The sequence below is a fragment of the Lathyrus oleraceus genome, chromosome 5 (assembly GCF_024323335.1).
Source record: "Lathyrus oleraceus cultivar Zhongwan6 chromosome 5, CAAS_Psat_ZW6_1.0, whole genome shotgun sequence".
Taxonomy (NCBI): domain Eukaryota; kingdom Viridiplantae; phylum Streptophyta; class Magnoliopsida; order Fabales; family Fabaceae; genus Lathyrus; species Lathyrus oleraceus.
Genome location: NC_066583.1, coordinates 60,682,482 through 60,707,875, shown reverse-complemented (window position 1 = coordinate 60,707,875; position 25,394 = coordinate 60,682,482).

The window sequence follows — 25,394 nt, the reverse complement described above, 5'->3', positions numbered from 1 at the left end:
TAGAGAGTAACACTACAGCATGGTTATGAAATAGAAAGTTCATGAAAGAGCAATTTGCCAAACAACTACTTACAAGCTATAAGCAGTACTTCATGATTAAAATTTCAAGTTTCATCAACTCATTACTGGAAATCAAAATGGTTACAAACTTATAACAATAAAACTCTAGCTTCATATCAGGCATGTACATTTTAGCTGATGTCAACTACAACTGAGCAATACTATGGCTGCGAGTGTAAAACCTACCAAGAAACAGTTCTATATGGAAAGACACAAGGCAACCCCTAGCTTGGTTGTTTGGGTGATTGAAAAGTAAATTTAATTTAATTCTGAAGCATCAGTATTTCATAATGGATGAAGAGGAAAGTTCAACCGCAGTATGAATCAAAGCATATTGCAGTCAATTAAACAATTACTATAACTTCTAGGTAGTTTTCATCTTTCAACAGAGAAGCAAATGCCACACAAAGAAAGTATTGAGCTTAAATAGATTGGCACGGAAAATAGAATCCTACAAAGAAAGTATTGGGCACTGGTGCTCGGATGTCCTAGACGTTCACGGGGTTGGTTACTGCTCCACTAGGTAAGGTTGTATCCATATTGACGCTTCATAACTGTTTATCAGAATTGTTCAGTTGGCTAATCCTTTAAGCTATTTAAATCCATCTCCACAAAATATAGTTACTTATAATAGTGTCTGCATAATTGAGAAAGTTTTGCAATGGAGACTGATGCCATTCAATTGCAGCCCGTGTTGGCATTGCCAAAATTCTTATAACCATATATTGGAGACTGATGCATCGGGCATTTGAGTGGGGGAAGTGTTGGTTCAGAATGGACACCCTATAACCTATTTTTCAAAAATATTAGCACCTAGAATGTAGAAACATTCAGCCTACATCAGAGAGCTATTGGCAATTACAGAAGCACTAGCCAAGTTCAAACACAACTTGTTGGGAAACAAGTTTATTACTAGAACAGATCAAAGAAGTATGAAAATCCTGATGGATCAATCACTGCAAACTTCTGAACAACAGACGTGGTTACAGAAATTTCTGGGGTACGATTTCAAGATTGAATATAGACCAAATAGCTTACCAAATAGCTTACCATATGCAGACTCATGAACATAAAGAACAGGCATGCTCTATTAAGCAGGCTTGCGACAAATCCAACAATCCTAATATAAAAGAACAGGCAGGCTCTGTTAAGCATGCCAGCAAATTCCAATGAAAATCCCATCTTGGAATTGTCGTTGGGCTTGGGAACTCGCGGAAAATGCCCTAAACGTTCAATCATAACATTGATACTACAATTTTAAATGAAAATCAAACAAGAAGCTGAAACATACTCAAACTGTTTCAGCATTACACAATCTGTGAAAGAGATCAGAATAATAGAACCATACGAAAATATACAAAAACTGTTTCAATGTTAATTCCAAACAGAACCAATGCACAAAACAATCAACACAACCAATGCACAAAACAATTAACACAACATTCAAAATCAACCATGTGTTCAAATATTATAGAGGCAGTGGGAAAAAGATTTACCTGATTGTCTCAAACTTGCAAATCAATAACCCGTTGTTGATGTTGCGTTATGTTTCTATGGAGATGAAAAAACCTTCTTCGATGATGAAGCCGTTGTGGGTTGCGTTATGTTTCTATGATGAAGCCGTTGTGGGTTGTGAAGATTTCCGAGCAATCACGTTCTTTGTTCCTTTTTCACTATTTCTTGCACTTCATCGATGATGAAAAGTTTCTAAAATGTGAAATGAAAAGAAAATTTGGAACATGAGAAGTCATGGTTATATTTTAGGCGGTAATGATAAATTGTACTTAGGGATTCCTAAATTTACACCCTATTTTAATATAACGGGTTTAATATAAATTTAGTCATTTATATTGTTATAATTATACACCCTATTTTTAAATATAGGGTGTCTATTGTTATATTAATATTCCAAAATTTACACTCTATTTTAATATAACGGGTTTAATATAAATTTAGTCATTTATATTGTTATAATTATACACCCTATTTTTAAATATAGGGTGTCTATTGTTATATATTAATATTAAAATTTATTATTTTTTTAAGAAAATTTAAGATTAAACAAATAAGAATAATAAAAGTTATTGTTTAAGGCACGAATATTTTATTTTTATTTTTAAATTTACACCTTTTTTTTGAATATCAGGTGTAATATAGAGTTGATAATAAATAATATTTGAATTTACACCCGTTATTTAAAAATAGGGTGTCTATTGTTACGTACTAAAATTCAAAATAAGACTTTATTTACAAAACTGCCACCGCATTTGCGTTTTACACCCGTTTTTTGTAAAACGGGTGTAAATTTACAAATTATATTATTCTTTTTGTACTAGTGTATCTCCGGGCGCCCTTTTCCTTTTCAACCCTCTTGTGTGTGTTTGGAGTCTGACGTAAGTCCAGCGATTGGCAGTCGGTTTCCTGTGTGTGTTTGCTTGTTTGGAGTCTGACGTAAGTCCAGCGATTGGCAGTCGATTTCTTGTGTGTGTTTGGAGTCTGACGTAAGTCCAGCGATTGGCAGTCGGTTTCTTGTTTGTGTTTATTTTGTGGAGTCAGATGTAAGCCCAGCGATTGGCATTCCGTTTCCAGTTTGTGTTTGGGTGTTTGCTCTGACGTCTCAGCGTCCCCGTTTAGCGTTTTGTTTGGCGTGCGTTAGCCGAACTACGGTAGCTCTGATTCTCATTCCAGATGAGATACGTAGGCATAGGATGCGATATCCTAGCGAGCCCATTCCCCTCTCTTTCCATCTGTGTTTTATTCCAGTGTGTGTGCATTCTTTGAGCGGTTTTAGCAACCTTATTCTATCTTTCTGAGCGTGGATCCCGTCGAGTACGACGGACGTGAGGGGTGCTAATACCTTCCCCTTGCGTAACCGACTCCTGATCCTTGCAATCTCCGGTCGTAAGACCATTTCCTTTCGAGGTTTACTTCGAGCGTTTCCTTTCCCTCCTTTGGGATAAATAACGCACAGTGGCGGCTCTGTTTGTTTGCTTTTTCCCGCCGGTTGTTTTTCGCGGATGCGACAGCTGGCGGCTCTGCTGGGGAAATAAGGAAGTTGACCTCTGCTGGTCCATCTTCCCTAAGCGAGTCAGTCCTAGTGCTCTCTAGGATAGTTTTGGTTGCTTTTGCTGTTTTATTTATTGCATTTATGTTTATTATACTGTGATTATTTGCATATATGTCTGCATGCATCATATTATCATTGTGCTGGCTGTGTATCTGTCTCTCTGTTGGGTGGGAATCACAAGAGGTAAAAGGCCCAATACACAGGCTATGAGTGAGCTCTAGGACACCTAGGAATAGAGTGATTCATGGGAAGCGGGTGGTATGGCGCCACTTAGCGGAACATGATATCACGAGCAGTTCAGATTCTGATTGGGTATTATTGTTGCATACACCTGGTGTGCATATGATGATATTCTTGAAAGGATCGTTTATCCTGCGTTTCTCTTGACCTTACCTTGGCCTAGATGACACCCGTGAGTGGGGCGGGAATGAATCATTTACAGGTACTGATGGTGACTATGGTTCAGATGAATCTATGTATTTATTTCTGAGACGCCGGAGTTCTGTCCGTGATATTTATCAGTGGGGATCCGTTTATTTCAGGATTCCCTGGGTTGATTCAGATGATTTTGTGGTTATCAGTTCAGTGGTTTTCTGATGATGATGGTGATGTATTCTTCAGTTCCGTTTATTTCGGAACCCTAAGTCGGAATTATGGTTATTCAGTCCCTCAGATGTTCGTGATCAGTTCAGAGACCGGGATTTCAGTGCAGTGAATATTCAGATGGCTTGGAGGATGGCACAGTGCATTGCATTCATGCATCAGCATCATTCCCATTTTGCATTTATCTGCATCTAACTCATGTTTATTCATACTCAGGGTACATTCTCGATTGAGATTCTGGTTGAGAGACATCCTGACACCAGAATATTGCTGCCAAATTATTATTTGTCTCGATGAAACCAGGATCGAAAGACAGAGTGTTCCTCATATGGATAGACAGTGCATTCATGCATGAATCATAATAACTTGTCTTCTATTTTGCAGGTATCAGTTTCTAACGTGCTTGATTGTTTCAGGAATCATTGCTCGCGCACGTAGAATCATTCCCCTGCACGTAGCACGTCCGCACCGATATCCTACCAGACGCAACAAATCCAAACTGATGGATACATCCAACGCAGATATTCTCGAGCTGAAAGAGAAAATGGGAGAGCTGATCAATGTTATGCAAGGGTTTGCCTTGGGGCAGAAGGTACTGGTTGAGAAAGTGGAAAAGCTCGAGCGGGTTTCGACTGCCAACAGTGGTATTAACCTTGAGGGGGTCTCCAACAACGGTCTGGGTGGTTCTAGGGATGGTGGTGATCCCAGAAGGAAGGCTGCTGCTGATGTGGTGATCAATAATGGGGGAGGTTTTGGTTTCGCTGCGGGTGGTGGACCCGGTCCTATGGGCAATAATTTGAAGGATAATCAATTTCCTCCTTTCCTTGAAGCCTTAGAGGATAAAGAAGCAGATCAGTTCTCTATTTTGAATGAACAGTTCGGGCAGTGGGGTGTTCAGCCACCAAACAAAGAGATTCAGGTGCTAGCTGAGAAGATCAGGGCTTTGGAAAGTTATGCTACTCCAGGGGTTGTTAATATGTCGAACATGGGGCTGGTTGAGGGGATTGTGATCCCGCAAAAGTTTAAAGCGCCTGCGTTCGATAAATACAATGGGAGTTCTTGCCCGGAAACTCATCTCCAGGCTTTTGTCCGAAATATTTTTGCTTATACAATGGACCAGAAGTTGTGGATGTACTTCTTCCAGGACAGTCTGTCCGGTGGGTCTTTGGAATGGTACACTAAGCTGAGGTCATCTGATATCAAGAGTTGGCAGGATCTTGGTGATGCGTTCTTTAAACAATATCAATTTAATGCTGACATGGCTCCTAGCCCGAGTCCAACCTCCGTTGGTAGATAGAGATGGAGGGAGTTGGCTGCCCGAGTCCAACCTCCGTTGGTAGATAGAGAAATGTCAGATCTGTTTATGGGTACCCTTCGGGGGACATTTGCAGAAAGAATGGTTGGATGCCCGGTTACCAATTTTGCTGATATTGTGGTGGCCGGAGAAAGAAAATAAAGTTGGTTAAAGATGGGGAAGATCCAGGGTAGTGCTTCGTCGTCTGGATCGAAGAAGCCCTTTGGGAATGGTCAGAGAAAGAAGGAGGGTGACACCAGTGCCGTGTATGCCCAGAGGGGGCAGAGTAGGGATCGTTACTACCAGCACACTTCTGCGGTAACCATTCCTGCTGATAATCAACAACAGGAACAGCAACAACCGCAACAACAACGACAACCATTTCAACAGAGACCGCAGAGGGCCGGGTATTAGGTGCGAGGGCGAATGACTGATCGTCAATTTGATAGGCCACATGTGACATATTCCTTCTTGTTGAAAAAGTTGAAGGACTTGGGGTTGGTTCAGTTGAGGACTTTGGCTCCGGTGAGACCCGATTAGAGGCCTCCCAGCTATGATGAAAACGCCAAGTGCGAATTCCACTCAGGTGCTCCTGGACACAATGTGGAAAATTGTAAAGCTTTTAAGCATGTGGTCCAGGACTTGGTGGATTCTAAGGGAATCAATTTTGCTCCATCTCCAAATGTGAATGCTAATCCCATGCCCACGCATGGTCAAATGGGGGTGAATGCAATTTCTGAGGATGGTGAAACCGTTGGGCTGATGAATGTGGATCAGTTGAAGACTCCATTGGCTGAGGTCAAGAGACAATTGTTGAAGAATGGGGTCTTCCTGGGTTGTGATGACTGTTGTGCTGCGTGCACCGTTGTTCCCGATGGGTGTGTATTGTTGAGGGAGGCTGTCTAGAGGCTGATGGATGAGGGAAGCCTCAGATTTGAGAGGATTGATTTGGTGAAGGAAGATGTCTCCACCATAACCATTTACTTCGATCCGGTCGATTTGTCAACACTGGCAGATGCAACTCCGGTTACTATCACGGTACCTGGGCCTATTCCTTATGACAATGATGATGCGGTGTCGTGGCACTATGGTGGAGAGGTCTATTGCAATGGGGAGAAGTTGGAAGATCAGACTGCAGGTGAAACCACCGTTTCAAAGGTGGATAATGCCGGACCCAGTGGTTTCACTCGCAGTGGAAGGTTGTTTGCACCTGATGCTTTGAGGAGTGGGGATGGAGAGAGAGAAAAGAAAGATAAGGTCGGGGCTTTAGCCAGGGCGAGAGGGAAGCAGGTGGTGAGCGAGGGTACTCCTGTGGTGACACCGACGCCTGGTGGGTCGGAGAAAGAACTTGATGATGAAGCTGAAGAATTTTTGAGGATCATCAAGAAGTCAGAGTATAAGCTTGTTGACCACTTGCAGCAGACCCCATCCAAGATTTCAATCCTTTCATTGTTGTTGAGCTCCGAGGGGCATAGAGAGGCTTTGTTGAAAATACTGAAGAGAGCCTATGTTCCTCAAGAGATCACGATCAATCAGTTGGAGACGGTGGTGTCAAACGTCAATGCCAGCCATGGGCTGGGTTTCACTGATCTAGATCTGACGGTGGATGGGCGTAATCATAATAGGGAATTACACATTGCGATGGAGTGTAAAGGAGCCGTGCTCTCGCACGTGTTGGTTGATACTGGCTCATCGCTCAATGTGTTGCCAAAGAAGGCCTTGGCGAAGCTGGACTGTGAAGGGTTGATCTTGACGCCCACGGACCTGATAGTTAGAGCTTTTGATGGCTCAAAGCGGGCTGTGTTTGGAGAAGTGGAGCTCCCGGTGAAGATTGGGCCCGAGGTGTTTAAGTCTGTATTCTATGTCATGGATATTCAGCCGGCATACAGTTGCCTGTTGGGTCGCCCATGGATACATGCTGCAGGGGCAGTGACTTCGACTTTGCACCAGAAACTGAAGTACATCTGGGAAGGGTAGGTCGTCACAGTCTGTGGAGAGGAAGACATCTTTGTCAGCCACTTGTCATCGTTCAAGTACGTTGAAATGGACGGTGAGATATGGGAAACACCAAGTCAAGCATTTGAAACCGTTAAGGTGGAGAATGCCACTTTTGTCAAAGAAGAGGAGAAGCCGTCCATTTCTTCTTATAAACAGACTGCTGAGGTGGTGAAGAATGGAGAAGCTCCTGGTTGGGGAAAGATGATGGACATCGCCGCCAAGAAAGACAGATTTGGGGTTGGTTATCAGCCGGGTCGAGGCTCGTCTGGGCAGAACAAGGGCCGTCGTCAGCCTTTCACGTTCACCAGTGCTGGAATGCTGGATCCAGATCGCATCTGTGCGGTGGGTGAAGAGGTCGACAGTGACTATGAGATTGATCAGTGGATAAAACCGTGCGTACCAGGGATGGAAGTCCAGAACTGGAAGGCCGAAAAGATCATCACTGTCACTCTACGTGAAGAGTAATATTTCCTGTTTTTCAATTCTATCTACATGAAAGCCATACGTTTTGCCCGAAACGTAATGGTTCATTGTAAGGGCCACCTCATGTGTTTCATTTTGCAAAATTTGCATCATTAATAAAATGATGTTTTTCATTAAAAGCGGTGTTCCCTGTTTTTCACTTATTTTTGCAGTTTAATAAAAACAAAAATAAAAAATGGCAATGTTTGTTTTCATTTTCCTTTTAATTTGCTTTGCTCCGGTTCTAAAGCAATGCATGAATTAACATTCATGCAGATGCGATCTTTCTCCGGATCTCATTGATAACAATCCTGTTACACCCTCATATGACTTCGACAATCCGGTCTATCATGCCGAAGAAGAAGGCGAAGAAGATTGTGAACTGCCGGAGGAACTAGCCAGGTTGTTGAAACAAGAGGAGAAGGTGATTCAGCCGCACGAAGAGCAAGTTGAGATTGTGAATCTGGGTACCGACGAGGTCAGGAAAGAAGTGAAAGTTGGGGCTGCTTTGGAGGTAAGTGTCAAGAGCAGAATGGTAGCCTTGTTGAAGGAGTATGTTGATATCTTCGCCTGGTCTTATCAAGATATGCCAGGGTTGGATACCGATATCGTTGTGCACAAGTTACCATTGAGAGCAGATTGTCCTCTAGTGAAGCAGAAGTTGCGCAGAACTCGACCCGAGATGGCCATGAAAATTAAAGAGGAAGTGCAGAAGCAGTTGGATGCTGGTTTCCTCGCTGTCACTAATTATCCACCTTGGGTCGCTAATATTGTGCCGGTGCCGAAGAAGGATGGGAAGGTGAGAATGTGTGTGGACTATCGGGATTTGAACAGAGCTAGCCCGAAAGATGATTTTCCATTACCTCACATCGACGTGTTGGTAGATAATACAGCTTAATTCTCGGTGTTTTCCTTCATGGATGGCTTTTTTGGCTATAATCAAATCAAAATGTCGCCAGATGATATGGAGAAAACAACGTTCATCACACCGTGGGGTACTTTTTGTTATAAGGTGATGCCATTTGGTCTCAAGAACGCCGGTGCTACTTATTAGAGGGCCATGGTGACTTTGTTTCATGATATGATTCATCATGAAATTGAATGCTATGTTGATGACATGATAGCAAAGTCCCAGACAGAAGAGGGACATCTGGTAGATCTGGCCAAACTATTTGACCGGCTGAGACAATTCAGACTGAGGTTGAATCCGAATAAGTGCACTTTCGGAGTGCGGTCCGGAAAGTTGCTGGGGTTTATTGTGAGTGAAAAAGGAATCGAGGTTGATCCTACTAAAGTAAAAGCAATACGAGAAATGCCTGAGCCGAGAACAGAGAAGGAGGTTCGTGGTTTCTTAGGTAGATTGAACTACATTTCACGGTTCATATCTCATCTAACAGCCACGTGTGAACCTATATTCAAGTTATTGAGAAAAGATCAAACGGTCAGTTGGAATAATGATTGCCAAGTGGCATTTGAAAAGATAAAAGAATATTTGCAGGAGCCTCCGATTCTGATGCCTCCTGTGGAGTGACGATCGTTAATTCTGTACTTGACAGTCCTCGAGGGGTCTATGGGGTGTGTATTGGGGCAGCATGATGAGTCTGGTCGAAAAGAGCATGCCATTTACTACCTTAGCAAAAAGTTTACCGACTATGAAACAAGATATTCACTGCTTGAGAAAACTTGTTGTGCTTTGGTCTGGGCTACTCGCCGACTGAGGCAGTATACGCTGGTTCATACCACTTTGTTGATTTCCAAGATGGATCCGATCAAGTACATTTTTGAAAAGCCAGCATTGACCAGACGGGTTGCGAGATGGCAGATGATTTTAACCGAATATGATATTCAGTATACCTCTCAGAAAGCAATCAAGGGGAGCGTATTGTCTGATTACCTCGCCCAGCAACCCATTGAGGATTATCAACCGGTGAAGTTTGAGTTCCCTGATGAGGACATCATGTTTCTCAAATCGAAAGATTGTGAGGAACCAATCCCGGAGGAGGGGCCTGACCCTGAATCCGAATGGATTCTGATGTTTGATGGGGCCGTTAACGTAAATGGTAGTGGTGTTGGTGCTGTTTTGGTTACGCCGAAAGGATCTCATATTCCTTTTGCTGCTCGGCTAACATTTGAGTGCACCAACAACGTGGCTGAATACGAAGCTTGTATCTTGGGGATCGAAGAGGCGATTGATTTGAGGATCAAGAACCTTGTTATATATGGAGATTCAGCTTTGGTCGTAAACCAGGTTAACGGGAAATGGTATACGCATCAATCTCATTTGATTCCATATCGGGATTATACGAGGAGATTGTTGACATTTTTCACCAAGGTGGAATTACATCATGTGCCGAGAGAAGAGAATCCTTTGGCAGATGCTTTGGCTACTTTGGCCGCCTTGATTAAGGTGTAGTGGTGGAATCAGTTCCCTAGTGTTGAGGTGGGACGTCTGGATAGACCGACTTATGTGTTTGCTGTTGACACAGCGCCTGATGATGAGAAGCCATGGTATTATGATATCAAGCGCTATTTGGAGACCCAGGAGTATCCTGAGGGAGCATCCAAGAAGGACCGAAAGACTCTGAGGAGGTTGGCCATGGTGTTCTATCTGAACAAGGATGGGGTTTTGTATAAGCGGAATTTTGATTGGGTTTTGCTTAGATGTATTGATGATAAAGAAGCAAGCCAATTGATGAAAGAGGTTCATGAGGGGTCGTTCGGTACCCATGCCCGTGGGAATGCAATGGTGAAAAAGCTGTTACGGGCTGGTTATTATTGGATGACAATGGAGGCCCAGTGTTTCAACTTCGTGCGGAAATGTCATAAATGCCAGATTTATGCTGACAAGGTGCACGTGCCTCCTAATCCGTTGAGCTTAATGTCGTCTCCGTGGCCGTTTTCTATGTGGGGCATTGATATGATTGGGAAGATTGAGCCTACAGCTTCGAATGGTCACCGGTTCATATTAGTGACTATTGATTACTTCACCAAATGGGTGGAAGCAGCCTCCTATGCAAACGTGACAAAGCAAGTCGTTGCCAGGTTTCTGAAAAGAGACATCATTTGCAGATATGGGGTTCCCGAGAGAATCATTACTGATAATGGTTCTAATCTCAACAATAAGATGATGGCAGAACTGTGTCGGGAATTAAAGATAGAGCATCACAATTCTTCTCCTTATCGTCCGAAGATGAATGGGGCGGTCGAGGCGGCCAATAAGAATATTAAGAAGATTGTGCAGAAGATGGTCGTGACCTATAAGGACTGGCATGAGATGTTTCCGTTTGCATTGCATGGGTATCGAACCTCGGTACGTACATCTACTGGGGAAATGCCTTTCTCACTTGTGTATGGAATGGAAGCCGTGCTACCGGTTGAGGTTCAGATTCCGTCGTTGAGAGTCCTGATGGACGTAAAATTGCAAGAGGCTGAATGGGTAAGGACCCGGTATGAAGAGTTGAGCCTGATTGAGGAAAAAAGGCTGGCTGCCATTTGTCATGGGCAGTTGTACCAGCAGCGGATGAAGCGTGCTTTTGACCGAAAGGTGCGACCTCGGGTGTATCATGTGGGAGATATGGTGCTGAAAAGGATCCTTCCTCCTTAAAACGATCGTAGGGGCAAGTGGACACCTAATTATGAAGGTCCATTCGTGGTCAAGAAGGTTTTCTCTGGCGGAGCCTTGTTGTTGACGACCATGGATGGCGAGGATTTTCCATCCCCTGTGAATGCGGAAGCAGTTAAAAGATACTTCGTATAAAGAGACCCGCTGGACGAAAAGAATAAAATAGTCCAGGCAAAAATGGGCATCCCGGCGAACCAAGAAAAAATGAAAAAGGTTCGGGCAAAAGTTAGGGATAAAGAGGAAAAACTGTACACCTGGCAAGTCGAAAACCCCACAAGGGCGGCTTGGGCAAAAAAGGGTATCCCGATGGACTGAAAACCCGAAAGGGCGGTCCAGGAAAAAGAGGGATTGAAACGGACAACTGCGTCTAGCATGATCGTTTGTGTTTTGGTTAAGACACCTTGGATAATCCCCGGTAGGGATCGGTCGGAAACGTCTTGTTCAGAAGGCAGAAAGCACGGAGAAGTCTTGAGGATATAAGGGGTGTAACCGAGTTGGAACTCAATGAGATCACGGTTTCACATTGCCATTAGGATAGATTTTTCCTTTTGTGTGCAATTACCTCTTTTCAAGGATTGCTTCCTGTGTATTGCTCAGTTTTGAGCCACACCTTTTTCAATCAATAAAATGCATATTCAGTCAAATAATTTTATTTTTATTTTCATTACCGCTTTGATTGCAAAAACATCCAGTTATGTTTGATAAAGAATATTTGCATTTTGAGACATACAGGTCCCTTCCAATGCATGTTTATAAGATTGAAAACTTGAAATCTTATTCAGAAGGTAGAGTGGCCCAGGTGTTAAAATCTTGGCACGCCTGGGGCACGTTTTTATCTAACGATCTCTTTTGCAGATGCTGTTAGATATTTTCACTCACTTGCAGGTTGTGATGTGAAGCCTTTTGACAAAAGATCCCCGTGGAGTCCAATCAGGGACAAAGGAATTGACGAATGGAAAAGACGACGAAAGACGTGCGACGATCCTGGAGGGTTAATCAAGAAGACTCTTCAAAGTCTGAGGACTGGAAAGTTTGTATGAATCCAGGGAGTTCGATCTCCGTAGAGTACGGGGAAGTCAAGAATACAAGGTGATGAATCAGAAAAGTTCAGACGAGTCTGGGAGCTCTCAAAAGTGGAAAGTTGACACTGGATTTAGATGTTGAATATCAAGGTTCGACGAGTCGACGGGTGTTCTGTGCCAGACTTTCCTTATTTTAAGCAGGGTCGGGATTGTTATCTCCCCAGCAGTTTGAGATCGGTGTTTCCTCAGCAGCCAGGCCTGAAGGTTACTATTTCCCCAGTGGAGGTGTCTGTTGGTAGCTGTTTCCCCTAGCACGGCGGAGCTTATTAGTTTCCCCCAGCAGGTCGAAGATTGCTGTTTTCCCCGCAGAGTGCGTTAGTGGTTTATTCCCCAGCGAAGTCCCCAAGCGGATCGGGTTCAGTGGAGTTCATCCCTGTTGAGGGTTGTCCTTTCCCTAGCAGCGGTGCTATTCCCCAACAGGGTGGAGATTGGAGCGATAGCGAGTTCCTCAGCAGAGTGCCTCGAGCTCCCCGGAAGAGTCCCTTGAGGGGGATACTTGTTTATGCATTCATCATTTAGAAGATCATAGCATATTGCATAATTCATTGCGTAGCATTTCCATGATTATGGAGCATTATGCTAAAAAATCGTCATCATGCATAAGCATTGCAAGCATAAGCTAGTCTCAAGCCGTGGTTATTGTTTGAGGATTGGTTTCGCCAGATGGTGAAGATGTTACTCTGAGGAGTTTGGCATCGTGATTTTGAATCAACAATATTCCCCAGTAGTGCGATATTGGAGGAGGAGTTTCTGTCTGGCGGAGATGGAAATGATAATCAAAGAAGTTTCGGGGTCCGGAAAGTAAAGTAAAGAGGGAAAAATCCCCGGCTGAGCGCAAATTGTTCGTTTGCTAGGGTTGAATAAAGGATAGTATGCTCATGGCTTGTTATCCCCAGCATGGGTCGTTGGCACGCGTGCCGCCTCCCTTATCACTGTCCCTTATTTCTGCCGATGCTGACAGGCATGACAAGTTTTTGGGTATTCAGACCGATGTGGCGTTCAGGCCAGTTTTCGGGTATTCAGACCGTTGTGGCACTCAGGCCAGTTTCCGATTTTCAGATCGAAGAGGTTTCCGACGTTCAGGTCGATGCACTTGTAGCACTCAGGACAGTTTTCCGGTGTTCAGGCCGAGGTGGGTATTCAGACCAGATTTTCCGATTTTCAGATCGAAGAAGCTTCCGAAGTTCAGATCAATGCAGCTTGCGGCGTTCAGGCCAGGTTTCCGGTGTTCAGACCGAAGTGGTATTCAGACCGAAGGGGCATTCCGGCCAATCTCTCGAGGTTCAGACCGACATTAATACTCTCATATTCCGAGGTTCGGTATTCAGACTGACGAGCGGCGTTCAGGCCATGGTGGTTCCTGTGTTACCATTTATTTTGGTATCCAGGTCAATATTTCTTTTCGGTACTCAGGCCGACGTTCACCGTACCAGACGGATTCTTCTTTTGAGATTGCTTCTTTGCCGATTCTGACAGGCATGGTTAATTATGTTCCCCAGCGGAGTGCAAATTGTTCGTCTGTTCTTGGTATTCAATCACTCTTCTCCCTGATCATCTGAAAGCCGAGGCTGTTCATATCGACAGGTTCACAGTGGATTGAATAGGGGCAGCTGTAACACCTCAAAATTTGCCCTCCTCCTCTTGGGACTAGTTTAGCATATTGCATTTCATGTTTTAGGACATTAGGCATTTGCATATTGCATATCATGTGATAATAAGAAAGTCATCCTCCTAAGTCTTTCTCAGAAGATAGAGAGGTTAAGAGATTCAAGCCTGAGGGTCTCTTAAATTGATCACTAGCCATCTGAGGGTTTGCAGTGCATTAGGGTTTCTTGATCCCTCAAGGAGGTTGAGTATTATCTTATTGGCAAGGGTACATCATCATCATCATGGTTATGTCATCTGCAAGGGGTTCATTGTGCAGGATTAGGTTCCTTGGGGTTAGGGTTTTGACCTCTGGTCAACCCTAGTCAATGGCATTCTCCCAACCAGGGATTCTCAAGGAGATGAGGTCTTTATTGAGATGGAGATCATCATATTAATTTTATTGAGCTTTTACAAGCTAGGGTTTCATTTTGGAGTCATTTCATCAAGTGGTTGAGGCTCAAAGTCATCTGTGCATGTTCAAGTCATCTAGGGCCCATAAAAAGTCAATTGCAAGTCAACTGAGGGCTAGGAGGGGGAGAAATGAGTTTCAACATCTCATTCATGTTCAAAAGAGGCTTATTAATCATGTCAAATGCATATCTTGAAGAATTTGAGGTCAGATCAAAAGTTTCCAAAAATGGAAAGTGACCTGTAATTGAAAGTTTCCAAAAATGGAAAGGTTTTGGTTCAAATTCAACTTGATATTACATCATCAAAGAAGCTTCAAATGAATTTTTGTCCAACATGAAAGTTTAAGATCTCTCTCTCCCATTTCCAAAAAGTCCAAGATCATGAATTTATGATGAACGGTTGAGGAGATATGATCAAATCATTGCCAAGTGTGCTTGAAACTTCAAGAGGGCATAACTTTTGACTCATAACTCCAAATTGAGTGCACCTTTTTGCAAAATTCTTCTCATGAAATAAACTTTCCAAAACAATCATCACATGGCATGAAAATTCATCACATGATCATATGCATATTCATGCTTATTTTGGAGGGAATTTTGAAAATTTAAAATTGGTGCATCATCGGAACAAATTACCATTGCCATTGTGTTGAAAAAATGATTTTAAGTGAATTAGATCATGCTTTGGTACTGTTCACGTTTGGAATTGCCATGCACCACAAAAATTGTCATTTTTGGTCACACACCCTATCTTCGCTAATCTCAACTAAACCTTGCCTAATTACAATTTGGATGTGATTAGTGGAGCATAAATATACATAATCATAACAGAATTTTCACTTCTTCACCATTTTCTAGATCTAGAACTTTTTCCCTCCATTTTTTTCTCTCAATCATAATTCAAATTTCTTCCACATAAGCCTTCAATTTTCTTCCATATTCTTGTTCCTCGGTGTGGATTTAGTATAGATCAAGCATTGAATCATCAAATTTGGACCAGAATTGTGCATAGCAAGCTCAAGAACACAAGCATGGAAGTTGATTGTTAAGCAAGATTTAAGTTGTTTCAAGCCTCAATTTCAACTTCAAGCTTCATAACAGTGATCTAGGAGTGAATTTACACGCTTGCTAAGTCCTGGATCTGCCGCTGCCATTGTTGGATCTTCAAGAGGTCACATTTTCGAACCTCTTAATTTTTGTTTTTATGTGCATATTATTGTAGATCTTTCCACGCTGAAAATTCTGATCTGAATTTCATGAAAAACGGACAAATATTGAGAGAGTTATGAGAGATTAAAGTTTGGTGTTCATAAGTGTTCTTGATCGATTCTTGAAATATATGATGAATTAGAGAAAAATATTAGTGGATTCGTGATCTACACGTCAAGATGAGTCCAACCATATATAATTTCGCTAATTCTGAAGAAAAAAATCGTGTACTGTTCACCACCGTCTTCATGTGGTTTCCGCCGCTAGCGTCCGCTAGTGGCCGTCGCTGGTCCGTCACTAGTTTTTGACTAGGGCTTTGAATGAAACGACGTAGTTTTGGCCAACGAAGTTCCCCTCGCTTAGATTCCTGCTGGGAGCAATTGCCATTTTATTCAATTCTTTTCATTATTTCATGTTTTTTTTTCAATTTTTATTTCATTTTTTCCATGATCTTCAAAAAATCATAACTAATTGTAGAATGATCCAAATAATTCCAGGTTTTTTGCTACTTGATCCTTGAAATGTCTAGAAATTTATGATGTTAATTTCTGGAATTGTGCCTGGCTGGATTTTGAATTGTGTTAGACTATGTAAACATGTATACTTTTGTGACATTGCCTTGATCTTTCCATTGTGAAATGCTTGATATTGACCCAAATGCCATGAAATTTTGCATGATGATTCTTGACATGTTGATGGATGTTTTAGGCTTGGTTTGATATTTTTCTCATATTCCAGCCCTGTTTTATGTACATGTTAATATGGTGTGACAATGCATGTCACACATTTGGATGTCTTGTTTGTGCAATTTTATTTCCATATCAAAGGAGCTCCTCTGTTTATGATTTTTGGCATGCTAATTGTATTGGACATGTTGTATGCTCATGAAAATTTCCAGAATTGTTTGAGAATGTGCATTTTCTCATCTTGTATGTCCAATTGATGATCATGTTGTGTGCATTGCCTTCTCTTGGTTGGATCATGACCTTGCTTGATGATTTTGATTTGGCATTTTTTATGACATATTCTCAGTTGATTGAAGTTGGTTCATGTTTAATATCAAGTTCTGTTTTGGCTTTTTCTCCATGTAGTCTGGAAGACCTGTCATGTTATGTTGGCAGGCACCTGTCTGAAGCCCTCCTTAAGAGGCAATGTTTGTGGTTGTTTATCTTTGTGCTTTGTACATGTAAACACCTCCTAAGTGAAGAGGCATTGGAAGATAAAAGGGATGTGTAATCCATCCCCTACTACTCAGTGTCGCATTACGCGAAAAACCGGCGGGAAACAAGAACAACAAAGCCGCCACCGTGCGTTATTTATCCCAAAAGAGGGAAAGGAAACGCTCAGAGTAAACCTGGAAAAGACATGGTCTCGCGACCAAAGAGAATGGGATCAGGAGTCGGTTATGCGAAGGGAAGGTATTAGCACCCCTACGCATCCGTCGTACTCGACGGGATCCACGCACAAAAGGAAGGAAAAAGGTTGCTAAAACGCTGCTCAAATAAACAAACACTGGCTGAAAGAGACACAAGAAAACAAACAAGACTGACTCGGCAGGATATCGCATCCTGGGCCTACTTAGTCTATCAAGCATAGACATCAGAGTCGAAGTAGTTCGGACTAGGGGAAAACATGCTCGCTAGGATGTCGCATCCTATGCATACGTATCTTCTTGGACTAAGAAGAATCAGAGCATCCGTAGCTCGGCTCACGCACACCAAACGCAACAGACACAGGCAAACGTGGAATCCGAACGCCAATCGCTGGACTTACATCAGATTCCGAACCAAAACACACCCACACTGGAAACCAGATGCCACTTGATGGACTTATACCGGACTCCAAGCACACAACAAGAGGATACGGAATGCTAATCGCTGGTCTTACATCCATCTCCTAACACACACAAAGACAAAACAAAAAGGGCGCCCGGAGAGATCAGCTCATCTCCTGCCTACGTACCTCATCTGGTATGAGGATCAGGGCGACGTAGTTCCCCTACGAAGGGACACAAGACTAGCCTAACCAGATAACAGAGGGAGACACAACTAGGGAGACTAACTCGAGCCTAGATGTTATCATGCAAAATCATCCCTAAGTCAAGGTTGCTACCTAACTTGCACATGGAGCAAGCCTATCCTAATCAGCACAAACAACAAGGCAAACAATCGCAAATAGCACACACTATATGCACACAAGTGGGGCTCAATCAAGGGGTTAGGCTGCAAGAGCAAGCCATCTGTATCTGGGTGATGTTAGCTCTTAACCTTGACATTGAGAGTCAAGGTGAAGCCAGATGAAAGGTGAGTGAAGATAAGACTTCACAACTCTTATCCCTGGCCAGGGAGAGCTTCAGACAATGAAGTGTGGGTCCAGAAAGTGGGAACCCTTCTACACTTATGACACTGACTCAACTGATCTTGGGTTAATGTCCACAAGGCATCAACATGTGATGTGAGCCAAGGGACGACTCAACAGAATAGCAGGAGGTGGACTACACACCTCTTGTGTCTGCCAATTGCCTTAACAAAGGTCTTTTCCTGCTTGGGGATAAAAATAAACAAGCACAAACATTGCCTCTTAAGGAGGACTTCAGACAGGTGCCTGGCTAGGTAACAAGCCAGGTCTTCCAGACTACATGAAGAAGAAGGTGCTATACCTCAATTCAAATGCTATCAAGCAAAACAATGCAAGTTCTCAAAGAACTATTAGCAACTAATGTACCTGAAATCAATCAAATACAATCAGTACTCAGACAAAGTCAAAACAAACAGCATAAGAACCAACAGACAATGCAATCAATCATATGTGCAAAGCACAAGCCCAAAGCAAGTGAGCTAAGCATCCTACAAAATAGAACAAGTTAGTTCATAACAATCAACCAAATTTAATCAACTTGCATTAATCTCCTTAAAGCATTTGCTTCCTAACCTGAAAAGCAAACTCAAACATGAGAAACAAGACCACTAGGACAAGCCTAGGGTCAAAAGGAGGTGAAAAATTCAAAACAACAAGTGAAAATTGACCAAAACCAAGATTAATCAATCAAGAAACAAACCCAAGTGGTTCCACTTTCATATCATTCATCATTATCATTTCATGAAGGAAAAGGCACCAAACATGCAATTTAGAACCTCAAAGGACCAAACAGAATGATCACAATCAAATCAATACCAAAACATTCCAACAAATCCTCAAAAAATTCATGATCCAACAGCATCCATAACATGTCAATCATGCCAAATTTCAGCTCATTTGGATCAAGGGAAGTAAGTCAATGAAATTCAAAAAGTTCAGACAAGTTTAAGCAAGCTCATACATGGCATCAAAAATTTCAGCTCATTTGTATTCTCAACATTCGCAAGTATTCTCATGCAAAAATCCATCTCAATTCAAGTTTAACAAGCATATAAAATAAAATCAAGAAGATGCACAAAGCATGGCCTGGCACAAAATGTAACACTCCAAAGATCATGTCATAACTCCCAATCCAGGAACTCAAAAATTACAAACCACATATCAAAATCACCAGGAAAGAGTCTAGATCAAGCACAAAAAATTTCAGCCTCATCAAATTAAACATCATTATTTCACAAGCAAAATGGCATGGAAGTTACAAATTGAACACACATGAACAAACCCTAGGCAATTTAAAAATCCACACGTTCATAAATTCTGGAAAAATCACCATAAAAAACTAGAGATCATGAGGAACATTTCACAAAAAATCCCAGCCAATTTGGACAAATATTGGAAGACTTATGAATTTTCTAAGATTGATGATCAAAATGAAATTCAAATTGAAAATGAAAATGATTTAATTGAATTTAAATGACTGCAGTGGCAAACTTGTAAATATGAAGCAGCAAGAGTGAAACGCTGCGTTTCATTTTATGCAGTGGCAGCGTGTGATTGGACCAAGCGCGCGGGAAACAGAAATTTAAAAACCAAGCCAGGCAATATGGATCTAACAGCGTTCTGGAAGTATTCTTGAGATGTTCATACAAGTTCTTCGCCCAGAAATTCATCAAGAACAAAAGTTCATGAAATTTGGCAAATCATATATCATTGGAAGCGTCTAAACAAGTACAACAACAATATCAACATGTTTTGATCTAATTCGAACTACACAGCATGAATCGATCAAAAGAAAATTTAACATCAAACATTCAAATTTAGATTTCTCACTCAAAACCTAATGAAATTCAATTCTACAAGTTGTAGCATGTTCTACAGTAGGAGATCTACACAAGCCATATCACAATTTTAACAATTACAAGATTTGAGATCCAACCTCTTGAAGTTGCAGTCGCTCGATTTGGTGATTTCAATGCTCCAAAGTGTGAAACAGTCGTGGATTGATGTTCTAGGAAGTGAATGAAGCAAGTAGTTCAGCTCAAATGTGCTCCAGATCCAAGAATGATCCAACTGCCATGTGAATGCTTGGATGCAACAGTTGTGATTCTCCAATGTTTTTGCCACGATCTTGCTCAACAGATGTTCACAAGTACCATGTGCTTAATCCATTTGTTAAACAAGATTAGCAAGAATGATGTGAATTATCAAGATGCAATTTTCATGTAATTGGCAAAAATGACCTTTTCACAATGCAGCCAATGTAACAGTGCAAATACCATTCAAACAAGTCCAAATTGATGTTTATGATGTGTCAGAAGTGGTTTGGTATACAAATGACATGTATTTCTCAAAATCACCTTTTTTCCCACCAAAATACAAATTAGTTCACTTGAAAAATGCCATTTTGATGTGTTGATTTTTGATGAAATGTAATGATGCAATGTGATAGTACATGTCAAATGTGACTTGCTCAAAAAAGAATCACCCAATTTGGCCAAATGGTTCATGAGTTATGGTCCTTTGAAGTTCAACTTTTTCTGAAAATGATTTGATCATAACTTGCCAACCACACATGAGAATTTCATGTTCTTGGACTTTTTGGAAAGGTGAGAACAAGATCTTCAACTTTCATGTTGGACAAAATTCCATTTGAAGCTTGTATGATGATGTAAATTTGAGGAGAAGAACTTTCCATTTTTGGCAGTTTCCAATTACAGGTCACCTGCTATTTTTGGAAACTTTTCATCTGACTTCAAATTCTTCAATTTTGATCTTTGAAATGTCAAATGAGACTTGTATGGACATGAATGAAGCCTTTCAAACCATCTCCCACCTTCAAATCCATAAAATCAGGCACAGTTGACCACAGTTGACTTCCTAGGGTTTCAGCTGAAATTCAGCATGACTGATGACTTCTGAGCATCCAATCTTTGGCCAATCCACTTCACAATGATCACATAATCATATGAACTTGATAAACCAACCCTAGGGCTTTGTTTCCTTGAGAAATGCACTTGCTTGCTTAATTGACTGATTCTCCTGATCAGTTTGACCTAATTTTGTCTGATGACTTGCACTTGGGCAAAGGACCATGCAATGTTATGCAGTGGACTATGTTATGTTAATGACCTAATGATGAAAATGTATGTACACAAGGTAGGTGCAAATTTGAGGTGCTACAGCTGCCCCTATTCAATCAACTGGGAACCCGAACGGATGAGAGCAACGACTGTCAGACTTTCAGGGTAAACAGGGATTGAATACCAAGAACCGTAGAATTTGCACAATGCAGGGATCCACCAATGGAAACGTCCACTGGGATCTGATATTTATTACTGGGGATTTGGATTTTTCTGATTCTTCTTCTCAAAGGATACGGCCACATCCAGACATCACAACGACGATGAATGGGAACAGAAATCACAACTAGATGCCAACGGACAACTAGGAAAAACTCGACGTTTACCAAGACCAACAGAGAGGTAAATCTACTGGGGACGACCAGGAAGGGATACAACCATACGTCAGCGGACGATATGGGAAAACTCAACGTTTACCAAGACCAACAGAGAGGTAACCAGACATCAACGGACGACAGATGAACTGGGAAGACTCGACCAGACGTCATCGGACGAAAGGGAGAAGCTCGACGTTTATCGACACCAACGGAGAAGGAGACCAGACATCAACGGACGACGGATGAACTGGGAAGACTCGACCAGACGTCATCGGACGAAAGGGAGAAGCTCGACGTTTATCGACACCAACGGAGAAGGAGACTCAACTGGGGACGACCAGGAAAACTCGACCAGACGCCAATGGACGAAAGGGAGAAGCTACTTCACTGAAGAAGGGTACAACAACCGGAAACCAAATAGGACGTCACCGACGACTCTATTGGGGATTCTGGCTGGGAATCAACCAGACATTACGAATGACTGGGAATAGGGGATACAATCAAACGTCAACGGACGAATGAGAAAAACTCAACGTTTATCGAAACCAACGGAGAGGTAAATCCGCATGGGGAAGGGTACAACTAGACGTCAACGGACGACTAGGAAAAACTCGACGTTTATCGACACCAACGGAGAGGAGGAAACTCTGAGGGGAATCATCTGGTGTTACCAAACGATCTGTGGGGAATAAGCAACTAGACGTCAGCGGACGACTAGGAAAAACTCGACGTTTATCGACACCAACGGAGAGGAGGATTCTTCTGGGGAGAGAGAACACAACCAAATCATCAACGGATGATCGGGAAAAACTCGACGTTTATCGACACCAACGGAGAGGAGGATCCGCATGGGACGACGTTACGAACGTCGAAAGATGACGTTTACCGACACCAAAGAAGACCAGACACTTACGCATGACTGGGAAATCACCGAAAGATGGTGTTTATCGACACCAAAGAAACAACACACGCGGGTGCTGTTATAACACTGAACAGTATCACAAGATGACATCTACATATGTCAGGGCAAGGCTGAACACTTGCTGGGGATCTCATTGGGGATAAACAGGCTTTCCCTTCACCAACGGATGAGGGAATAAACTTTTCTGGGGTATCAATCCTGAATGCTGTCAGGAGCAATTGTAGCAAACGTGCTGTACAGATGTTGAATAATAATCCGCCTCTGCCGGGGATCCGGTCTGATGGGTTTCGAACACATGAATGCATATGTTTGAATTTTTCTATGGCGTAATGCTCCATATGGAATGGAAATGCTACGCATTTTGAGGATGCAATGATCACTACATGCAAAAATGCAAAACTGGCTAGGGAGCCACAACTGATCAGATACTCCGACTTCGTGGGGAAACTCTTATTGGGAAAAACTCTGCGGGGAGAGCACCCACTTCTCACTCATGCTGGAGAAATGACACTGTTGCTGAGGAAAGGATAGACTTCTCTGGGAACATCCTTCACAAGACCCAATCCACTCGGGGACTCTGCTTGGGAAGCAAACAGTAACTCTGCTGGAGATAATTACTTTGAACCCGCTCCACTCGGGGACTAGCTGGGGATAATCTCTGTTGGGGATAAAACACCACCTCTGCTGAGGAATAAGCGCTCACGACCATGCTGAGGATACAACATCCTCCCAACTCAGTGGGGAACTTTCCTGGGGAATACATCCACTAGGGAAACTGCAAACACCAGCCTGCTGGAATAGGCAATCCTTAAATCTGCTGGGGAAATGTTCACAGATGACAACCTGCAAAACAGCACAACACGATGCCCCAGGGGTACATGGACAAGATACGCTCAAGTGTCCTCAACATTCAAAATGATTTTCAAATGTTTTATCTTTCTGCAAGTCATTGTTAAGCCTTCATGTTTTTATATGCAATGTTTATCAAAAATTCAGACGTCTTTGCAAACAAAACAGTAAAAATAAAAACAAGAGAGCTATTTATCTGAATAACGACTTTTATTGATTGAAAATGCGCCTGAAAAGGCGAATACAATGGGAAGCAATTCCTAGAAAGAGGTAATTGCGCACAAAAGGGAAAAAATCTATCCTAATGGCAATGTGAACACGGCGTCCACTATTTCCCAATCCTGTTATAATTCACAGATCATCAGTTTTCCTCCCAACTTCCTTGCTTTCTAAGAAGAATGACTGGACCGATCACATCTTTGGAGATGGCAAACGACGAAGCGCGATGAAGTACAGACAACTCAGACTGTAGTCTTCGCTTTAATCCCTCTTTTGGCTGGATCGCCCTTTCGGGTTTTCAATCCACCGGGATACCCATTTTTGCCTAAGCCGCCCTTGCGGGTTTTCGACTTACCAGGTGTACAAATTCTTTTCATTTTTATCCCTAATTTTTGCCCGAACCTTTCCTTTCTGTTTTTTGGTTCGCCGGGATGCCCTTTTTTGCCTGGACTCTTTTGTTCTTTTTGTCCAGCGGGTCAATTTATGCGAAGTATTTTTTGACTACATCTGAGTTAACAGGGGACGGAAAATCTTCACCATCCATAGTTGTAAGCATCAAGGCTCCACCGGAGAAAACCTTCTTCACAACATATGGATCTTCATAATTAGGAGTCCACTTGCCCCTGTTATCTGTACCGGGAGGAAGGATCCTCTTCAGAACTAAATCACCAATCTGATAGCTCTGAGGACGCACTTTCTGATCAAAGGCTCGCTTCATCCTTCTCTGATATAACTGCCCATGGCACACAACTGCTAGCCGTCTCTCTTCAATAAGGCTTAACTCGTTAAACCTCGTTCGAATCCACTCGGCTTCGTCCAGCTTGACATCTAACAACACTCTCAGAGAAGGGATCTCCACTTCAACAGGTAGGACTGCTTCCATACCATACACAAGGGAGTACGGGGTTGCCCCGGTCGACGTACGTACTGAGGTACGGTACCCGTGCAAAGCAAAAGGCAGCATCTCATGCCAATCCTTGTACGTCACGACCATCTTCTGCACAATCTTCTTGATATTCTTATTAGCTTCCTCTACAGCACCATTCATCTTTGGTCTGTAAGGAGAAGAATTGTGATGTTCAATCTTGAAATCTTTACAAAGCTCTTTCATCATCTTGTTATTGAGATTCGAACCATTGTCAGTGATGATTCTCTCAGGAACTCCATAACGACAGATGATTTCTTTCTTGATAAACCGGGCAACCACTTGTTTGGTAACGTTAACATAGGAAATTGCTTCCACCCATTTGGTGAAGTAATCAATCGCAACCAGGATGAAGCGATGTCCATTAGAAGCAGTAGGCCCAATCTTCCCAATCATGTCAATGCCCCACATGGCAAACGGCCAAGGTGAGTTCATGACATTCAACGGGCTTGGTGGTACATGCACCTTATCAGCATAGATTTGACACTTATGGCACTTCCGAGCGTACTTGAAACAATCGGATTCCATAGTCATCCAGTAATAACCGGCTCTCAACAGTTTCTTCGACATTGCATGACCACCAACATGGGTACCAAACGAACCTTCATGCACTTCCTGCATCAACATGTCTGCTTCGTGTCTATCCACGCATCTGAGCAAGACCATGTCGAAGTTCCTCTTGTACAGCACAACATCCTTATTCAAGTAAAAGCTTCCAGCTAGCCTTCTCAGGGTTTTCTTATCATTCTTTGACGCACCTTCAGGATACTCCTGAGTCTTGAGAAAGTTCTTGATATCATAATACCACGGCTTCTCATCAATCACAACAGACTCGGCTGCAAACACATACGCAGGCCTCTCGAGTCGATTCACCGCAACATGTGGCACATGATTCCATTAATGAACTTTTATCATAGAGGATAAAGTAGCCAAAGCATCAGCCATTTGATTCTCATCCCGCGGGACATGATACAACTTCACCTTCTTGAAGAACGTCAGTATTCTTCGGGTGTAATCTCTATACGGAATCAAATGCGGCTGGTTTGTATTCCAATCTCCATTGACCTGATTGATCACTAGAGCGGAATCTCCATAAATGTCAAGCGTTTTGATCCTCAAATCAATGGCTTCTTCTATCCCCATGATACAAGCCTCATACTCAGCTTCGTTGTTGGTGACATCAAAAGTCAATCTAGCAGAAAAAGGTATA